This window comes from Dermacentor variabilis, chromosome 2, assembly GCF_050947875.1.
Source record: "Dermacentor variabilis isolate Ectoservices chromosome 2, ASM5094787v1, whole genome shotgun sequence".
Taxonomy (NCBI): Eukaryota; Metazoa; Arthropoda; class Arachnida; order Ixodida; family Ixodidae; genus Dermacentor; species Dermacentor variabilis.
Window position 1 is genome coordinate 151,280,704 of NC_134569.1, and position 9,164 is coordinate 151,289,867.

A 9,164-nucleotide genomic window follows, 5' to 3' on the forward strand; every position below is an offset into this window, starting at 1 on the left:
TAGTTTTCTGCAGGTTAATTTTTAGACCCACCCTTCTGCTTTGCCTCTCCAGGTCAGTGAGCATGCATTGCAATTGGTCTCCTGAGTTACTAAGCAAGCCAATATCATCAGCGAATCGCAAGTTGCTAAGGTATTCTCCATCAACTTTTATCCCCAATTCTTCCCACTCCAGGTCTCTGAATACCTCCTGTAAACATGCTGTGAATAACATTGGAGAGATCGTATCGCCCTCTCTGACGCCTTTCTTTATTGGGATTTTGTTGCTTTCTTTGTGGAGGACTACGGTGGCTGCGGAGCCGCTATAGATATCTTCCACTATTTTTACATACGGCTCGTCTACACCCTGATTCCCTAATGCCTCCATGACTGCTGAGGTTTCGACAGAATCAAGCGCTTTCTCGTAATCAATGAAGGCTATATATAAGAGTTGGTTATATTCCGCACATTTCTCTATGATCTGATTGATAGCGTGAATATGGTCTATTGTTGAGTAGCCTTTACGGATTCCTGCCTAGTCCTTTGGTTGACAGAAGTCTAAGGTATTCCTGATTCTATTTACGATTACCTTAGTAAATACTTTGTAGGCAACGAACAGTAAGCTGATCGGCCTATAATTTTTCATGTCTTTGGCATCCCCTTCCTTATGGATTAGGATTATGTTAGCGTTCTTCCAAGATTCCGGTACGTTCGAGGTCATGAGGCATTGTGTATATAGGGTGGCCAGTCTTTCTAGGACAGTGTTCCCGTCATCCTTCAACAAATCTGCTGTTACCTGATCCTCCCCAGCTGCCTTCCCCCTTTGCATAACTCCCAAGGCGTTCTTTACCTCTTCCGGCGTTACTTGTGGGATTTCAAGTTCCTCTAGACTATTCTCTCTCACCTTATCATCGTGGGTGTTACTGGTACTGTATAAATATCTATAGAACTCCTCAGCCACTTGAACTATCTCATCCATATTAGTAACGATATTGCCGGCTTTGTCTGGGTCCATAAGTTGACTCAATTCCTGAAACTTTAGCCCGAGTGAGTAGAGCAGTAAAAAGGACCACAAATTGCGCCCAGCACGTCAACCTTAGGTCCACAGGAGGTCTGTTCAAGTGCGGCAGTGGGAAATCAAACGCCAAACATGAAACGTAGAAGCAGCATAGTTCAATTGCCCTTCATGACGTCCTCAGTACTAAATTTATTAAATTCGGAGGTTCGTTCTGTTGCAATAATTAAATAGTGTCTTGAAATCCACCAAAAGAAAGAAAATACGGCAGATACTTTCGCCGGCTTCAGATCGCATGGTTCCCTATTCACGGCACAAGTTTAATATTTTACATTTCTCGGCAAGAGAATGTAAAGCCTTACACCTTTCTCGTCAAGCGTCATCATCATCAAGCCTTAACCCTTTCTCACCAGGTTAATTACTTATAAACAGATGGTAATTTAAACGGCACCTGTTGCAAGTTTTTGTTTCGCGGCATGTGAAATTCACGCTGCGAAAGCTAAGCAGCTGACAGTGCGAGACTGTGGACCTGTGCCACACAGACAATCCGCCCTGTTTATGCTTCCTGGATCTAATTCACTTTCTGGCAGAATTCTATGAAGGTGAGCTGTTTCTGTATTTTTTCAGTGATACCTGTTATGGGCACACTCCTCTAGTCGTTTTGGTGTCCGCTGGTGTGCAGGTGAAAATTGCGTAGATGAAAACTGGCGATCAGTGGGTGCCTAGACCCAGCCGTAACACTGACCGACCCACCATGATTGCTTAGTGGCTGTAGTGCTGCGTTGCTAAGCATGACGTCGCGCGATCAAATCCCTGCCGCTGCGGCCGCATTTCGATGGGGGCGGAATGCAAAAACACACGTGTACTTAGACTTAGGTGCACGTTAAAGAACCGCGGGTGTTCAAAATTAATCCTGAGCCCCCCCTCGCGGTGTGCTTCATAATCAGATCGTGGTTCTGGCTAGCTGATCCTGATACGTGTGCATGGTGTGCTTCCTCGCGATGGTTTTAATGCGCTAGCATTAAGCAGGTCCCGAAGGCAATGTATAAACCGTGGATGGGGCCGATCCTGACACCTATCGCACTACAAATATATTGTGCTCTTTACAAAGGTTTCTAATGTGCATGGGGTGGTACAATTGCCAGTTCACCGATATGGGCCCTCACAATACTTTTCAACCGGTAGCGTTACGCGCGTCAATACAGCTTTTGGCGATGAAAGGAGGTATGTCCTGGCCGGAGCAACTGGTGGTGTGAGAACGACGGAGAGGAGCACGCTGTAATTTGACGTGGTTGAGGCAAGTGACAGGAGGAGCAGCAGCTGTTGCAAGTGTGTGGTGGACATGTTGGATTGCACCGTATATATACGCTCCACCGCCCTATAATTTGTGTGGAAGGGACAGATATCAAGTGATAATTTGAAACTGTAAAAGTGCACAAAGATTAGAACGTCTTTGTGTGTTTTTACAGTTTCAAGATTCAAGTAAACCAACTAGCACAGTTGTCCAATCGGTTATACAAGTGCTAACTGTTGCTCGTGTAAACAAACATGTTCGTGCGTGTGGTTATATAGCGATAGGTGTTGTCCGTGTATAGTTAGTTCTACGGGATTAGGTGCGTGGTTTGTTGCATAGCCATAGATTGTCGTGCATGCACCATTGTGTGGGTGCGTGTGCGAGTGTGTGTGTCCATTGTGAGTCTTAACGTAACGAAACTGCAAAGTGACTTCGTATAGTAAAGGACTGCGAGTAGATTTATATCACCTGGGGTTGCTATAATGTCCCCCTAAATGTAAGCACACGAAGCGGTTTTGCATTTAGCCTCCGTGGATATGCGGCCGCTGCGGTCTAGAATCGAAACCACTACATCGTGCTGTACTTGACCAATGGTGGTGTTATGGGATCGCACGCAGCGGCAGATCGACAGCACCAGTAAGTCAGTAGTTCTTGTGTCATATTAACTCAGCGTGACCATGACGTAGAAAAGTCAGCCAAATGTCGAAAGGCAATCACTTATCGATAGGATCACATAATGCTATCGAATTAGAGGCATTCCAGTGAAGGAAGGGAACCTCCATGCTTCTTTTATTTAAATATGCCAAATGTTGCACTAACGAAATTACGTGCTAGACGCAAATCCGAAGCTATTTTCCCCGTTCACAAAGTAAGGCAATCCCGGAAGGCTCCTTAATGAAAGCGCTAAGTGCCTCCCAAAACAGCGGTTGCAGGCTGGAGAAGGACGATGGCACGACGATGACGGCACGACAACGTGACGACGTCTCCTAAAAGCTGACGGCCGACAGTGGCTTCGCGACGACGCTGGCCAGGTGCGCAGCGACGACCGAACGACGCCGAGAGCTCTAAAGGCAGTATTCGACAGCCGAGACAACGCGGATCCGCAGTCGATTCATATCGTAGGAATAACCTGCTTTCTTCCTTGACGAACGCTACTGCCAGGGAAACGAGATAAGCGTTAACGTGATATCGATACTTGTGACGGAGGCTAACTGGAAAGCCCTTCATGTGCTATCGCTACTATAGAAAGCAAATTGCTCTTGCTTCAACGAGTACGGTAGCTGACCATTCCGTACCGCTTGACCATGATGACATTTCGAGACATTTTCGACATGTCCAAAACAGTTCGGAAGGCTCAGATGCGTAAGTTTACAGAAACGTTGTAAGTTTACTTGCACTATTCATTTAGGGAAAAACTCCGTACAAAATGTTCATACAGTGTGGGATTTTCAAGACCTGAAAAGTTAACAAAAAGGTCTGCGTAGTGCAGCCCTGTAGTCTCGAAGCGTTTTTACGTAAAGTCAGTGTATAGGGAATCTTGAGACAGCATCATCATGAAGAATGCGGAAAGTCGGGTAGCAGGCTACCGTACTCAAGCCCGCGTAAGCGACCCGCGAACTTGACGCCCCTTCCCCACGCTACATTCGGCCGACAACTATATACGAAAAGGGAAAAAAATGAGCAGGTACAATGTATACTGTACGATTGTTCCGTCACATTACTGTGAAACTGAGTACACGCGCTCTAAATATGCACTTCTGGTGGTCACGTTTCAAGTGCGCGTGCATGGCCCGAAACTTGCGATAGCGTGCGCACTGCGCCTTCGAGACTAGGTTACGGCTCACACATCCGGCGCAGAAAGCACCGATGCGGTCAGCGGATGCGACTGGATGCATCGCCAGTATGCACTTCCGCGCACGTGCCCGCACGGCCAGGACGATTTCGGACCATCCTAGGTGCGCACACGAATCAGCTTCAATGTTACCCATCCACTCGACTTAAGGCAACCCGATTCGGTCCAGACGTTCCACTGCTGTCTTCAGAGTGGTTATCCACATGCGCGTACTAGACGAGCAAATAACCTAACCAGCCATATCGCTGGTTCTCAGCTATTTCGGCCATCGCAGATTATTCGATAGGGAGGAAAGAAAACATGTTGCAACTGCAGAAGCAAAGTTGTTGGGTGCCGAAGGCATGTCCACTATATGTATCTTGAGCCGAACACCCAGTTTCAATATGCCTATCACTAAAATTGCTGAGAAATGCATTTATGTACCGCATAGCCTTTTTCGTACGAAGCATTCCTTGAAAAGGGAGAGAAGAAAATTCGTGGGACACCAGTGCATTTAGTGAGAGTACGCGAATATCTCCAAACTGGTGCGTCGTTAAATTCTTATTAAGTGGCCATACGTTGGACATGCATTCATCGGTTTCACTGTTTCAGAATTGCATCTGTGCATTTCCTTCACTCTTTTCAATAATTAAGCTCCTCAGTGAAGCATCCTTATTATGGAGCACTCATCTGCACTTTAGGAAATCTCCGAAAGGGAACTAAAGGTACACGTAGTATTAAAGTTTGACAATTTTACAGTTGTATTACTTGTTTGACAAATTATATGCTGGATGTAAGTTTCATTAGCTACCGAGTTTTTTTTTTTTTTTTTTTTGTAAATATGAAGGGGATCACCGCCACTTGTCAGCACAGAAAAGATTGTCGTCGCATTCCCAACCCTGTAACTTCTGCAGTGGGTGCATTAGGTTGCGCGTTACATTCTTCTGTGCCATCTTTAAGTACACGTTGTGATTGAAGATGCATTTGTGACGTAGAAAGGCATAAAAGGATAAAGTTAATGGGACCAAAATTAACACACTGACTGCGCATCCCAAATCAACGTTGGATGTCTAAGCTTGCAGCGCCATGCTGTCTCCATGAAAAGAGTAGTGATTATAGATGCAACAAATGAAGACATCTTCCCGAGTCAAAACTTTCATTAACTGATAGAATTCCACAATTCGCCCACCTCCTCTCTCATTCTGTAACTGGTTGCTGACATAATATGACCCCGTTGTTTTGGGGACGGATCTTCAATCTCGTAATGTCACTAACACAGATCTTGATCGTGGAAACTAAAGCATTCGGTTCAGTTGAGTTCTTCTCGTTCACGCTTCAGTTTGTACGTCGACAGCACGTACGTTGAGCTTCCTATAGTGCGCACGTGCGACGACCACTGATGGGAGATTACAAGCCCGCTTTCTTGCTCTCTGATTTCGATCTCTGACCTTCCCCCCCCCCCCTCCTCCTCCAACGTCGCTTTTCCGTGTTTACGCAACATGCAGGAAGTGCAGAACGCGTGCGGAGCCAAGTCTTCGGAGCGCCGATTGCGTGGGCTTGCCCCGCAATGTCTTGTTTTCTCAGTGGGATGCTATGTAGAGGGTGGGTGGGGGTCAGAGCCGGACAAATATTGGCAAAGAGAACTGCTTGCCGACGGCTACTCTGATCACGCACATGCGCAGAGTCCCACGGCGGACCTCGTACCATTCTCCACTGTTACGTAACAAAACTGGCTTCATATAGCTGCAGCTGCTCAGGAAATGCAGTTGCTGGTATATGTCTCTCCCCGTGGTCGTGCACGTACATCACGGCGTGACCGTTCAAGGAAATGGAGGACGTTGCCCCTTTATAGCAACGCCAAACAAAGCACGCTGTGTGGTACCAACAGTGCTGGATTAAAATCACTGGCGCCGTGGTTAGTGAGCAAACATATCTTTATCAGGACGAACATGTTATTTTACTTCGCCTTGTCATTGTTGACGTGTATGTGTTTTACTTTGTGGCCCGTGGTTGCTCTCACCAAGTTGCTCGTATTATCACTATTTCGTTTCAGAGTGAGAGGCCTTCAGTGTACCAGGTAATGTCCGCTGTGTCAAGTTACGAATGTTGTGGATTAAGGGACCACGTGTAATCAAATTGTACGAGCGCCGCGAGTTCTGTGGAATACAGTCTCGAATGCGTGCACCATCGTCGGATGACCTGTAGCATCCGACGAGGGGCTGATCAAGTTGCCTGCGCGCAACTTTGTCACCCAGGACCCCATCATGGAATTCTTTTTATGGGACATAGAGCCATTCATTCATTCATTCATTCATTCATTCATTCATTCATTCATTCATTCATTCATTCATTCATTCATTCATTCATTCATTCATTCATTTATGACAGCATACAAACTCCTGCCAATGAGCCAAACGAGAACAAAGTAAAAGCGGTAGCCAACATTTCGACATGTCGACTTGTCTTTTTCAAGACGACATATGCTTTCCTCGGAACAGCACATATAGGTAGGGTTCTAAAGGGGAGAGCGAGTAAGGATGGGGGGGGGGGGGGGTGTGAGGCAACATCCGAAGGTGTGTTAGAGGCGGCGGTCTATAATTGACAACAGAGAGGTGCTCTGGACATGGCCGGTGACACGGCGCTTTGTCAGCCGGCGTGTCAACGACCGTGTGCATAGCGCCCCTCTATTATGTGCTTCGCTGCAGGTCAGTGGGCTATCGTCTCTCTGAAAGAGATAATAAATGAGGCTGCAGAAAACGGTGCTCGTGAAAAAAAAAAGTACTGAAACTGAATAAATATATGATTAAAAGAAAAAAAGGAGAGAGAGAAATCGCTAAGCGACCAAATGCAAATAACTAAGTGTTGTTGCCTATGGCTTGAAATTTAGCATAGCGAATACACTCTAAAGCTTTCTTCGAAACGTTTATGTCTGGTGGTTGCAATGTCTTGAACTTATGGATAAGGTATGATTCTCTGTATTTTCTTTCTCTCTCAGAACAGAAACTTGACTCTAAGAGGTAGAGTTTAAGTTCATCAGAGTTGTGACCTGCTGGTTGGTTGAAATGCTCGGCCACGGGTTTGGGAAGCTTTCTAGGTGTGCCCACGCGATGTCCGTTTAACCTGACGTTCACTGCTTTTCCCGTTTCACTGATATATTTTTTCTTACAGAAGGAACATTCAAGCATATAAATCACACCCTAACTTGTACAAGTAAAGCTAGTTTTCACTTCGTGTGTATAACTATTTACGGTGCTTTTAATTTTAATGTCACTTCGAAGTTGCCTGCCAGTTTTGCACCTCGGGCGACAACATGCTTGTATTTCTGGGGAATGATGTTGGCTAACTTTTGCGCGCACTAAAATTCAATTGCACTAACGCGCACTAACAAATTTCCGTCTTTTCCCTAAATTCCTGCCGAGTCATTCGGTCGGACAGTCGCCGACTCTACTATCGGTATCCGCACTGTCGCTGCCAAGTTTCAGCCTGCTTTGTGGCCACAAATTGGATTCTCCAATCAACGGTTTTTATCTCCCCAGTTTGTCGCTTGTCTGCCTAACTCCCTGACCTCATCCATTACTACATTATCAAGGCCCAATATTCAGGCAATCTTTACCGTTATTCCGAAGCAAGTTTCTTGAATGCTGGTCTTCCCAGTGCTGTCACAGATATTCGCGCAAGCAAAGCTTCCCACAGATACTCTCCTTAGAACCCTGCTTGCTTGCTCCCGCGCGGTTAAATCTATAGATACGTTTTTCTCAGTAGCCGCACTCCTGGTAACATCTGAATTTTTTTCTTTATCATTTACAGACGGTAATGTGGTGGGCAAGCCGAATGCATAGAAAGATGGGCGAACAATCTCACAAGGTTCGACCTTGTCTCAGCGTCCAGTGATATTTGACAATTTCGCTTAATCTCAACCTCATTCAGTGAGAGTGACGTGCTATCAGTAGAAGTCGCCTCGACATAAACAGCCGCCCCATGATCAACGCACCACATTGTTCCAGCTTTAATATTGAGGTTGTAGTCGGATTATAAGGTTAATCTTTTCATGAATTCGAGATCTGATATTGAATGTCCAGTCAATTATTTGTGTTTCCCGTGCACAAACTGGCCCAAACATGTTCTGATGCCATTGATATAGGTGACGCAAAGCCACGATAGAGGGAAACAAATGAATAAAGGGAGTCACAATACAATGGAATAAGAGTGTGTGACTCATGTGAGCGATAACCGCACGTAAAGTTAGTTCTGAAGATTCAGACAATTACATAAGAAGAAAATGTAGTGATACCGCCGTCTCATTTGTTCATGAGAAGCAGATGCGTAACCAAGCAGCTCGCGGGGAACATTCACCTTAAAGCTCGACATCACCGAACTTTCGGCCTCGCTCAAACTGAAAGTCCCACATGGCATTCAGGTCAAAATAATTTTGACCTGAATGCCATGTGGGACTTGTGTTAAGCTCATTCATGGAAATTTCCACAGTCGCCAACCTCCGGTCTAGCTTACCTCACTTTTTTTTAGGTTGGGATCGGAACCTCGCGAGGCCGCCGACCGACGGCTGCACCCGTGCCATTCGCGCGAAGGCAGTCGAATAAAGGACTCCAACACGTCGGCTCACTGATGTTCCAATTAACGCTACCTGGACACACAGCAAAATAAAGAAAGAGAGAAGAAATCAAGAGTCACGGCTACTAATACGCGCACGTAAACGGCGCTGACGTTCCTGTGGACTAAGTATACTGTGGTGCCCGTTCTCACGTATACGTGTTCGCCCGCTAAGGTCAGTGCCACTCTGCAACCGCGCAAGCCGTCTCTACACTGCTCCTTGTCCAGTCACCCTCATATGTATGCAATTCACGTACCGGCCCCTCCGCGCGCTAGGCTAGCGCTTCATAATTGGTGACCCGAGTGTAATGACCATGGGGGCGACGTGCATGCGATCCCTCACAAAGATGACTCCTCCGCGCAGAGCTGCCGGCGACGGTACCGCAGCGTATACAAACAAGCCCTGTGGGCACGTAAAGGAGCTCCGACAGCCAGACCGT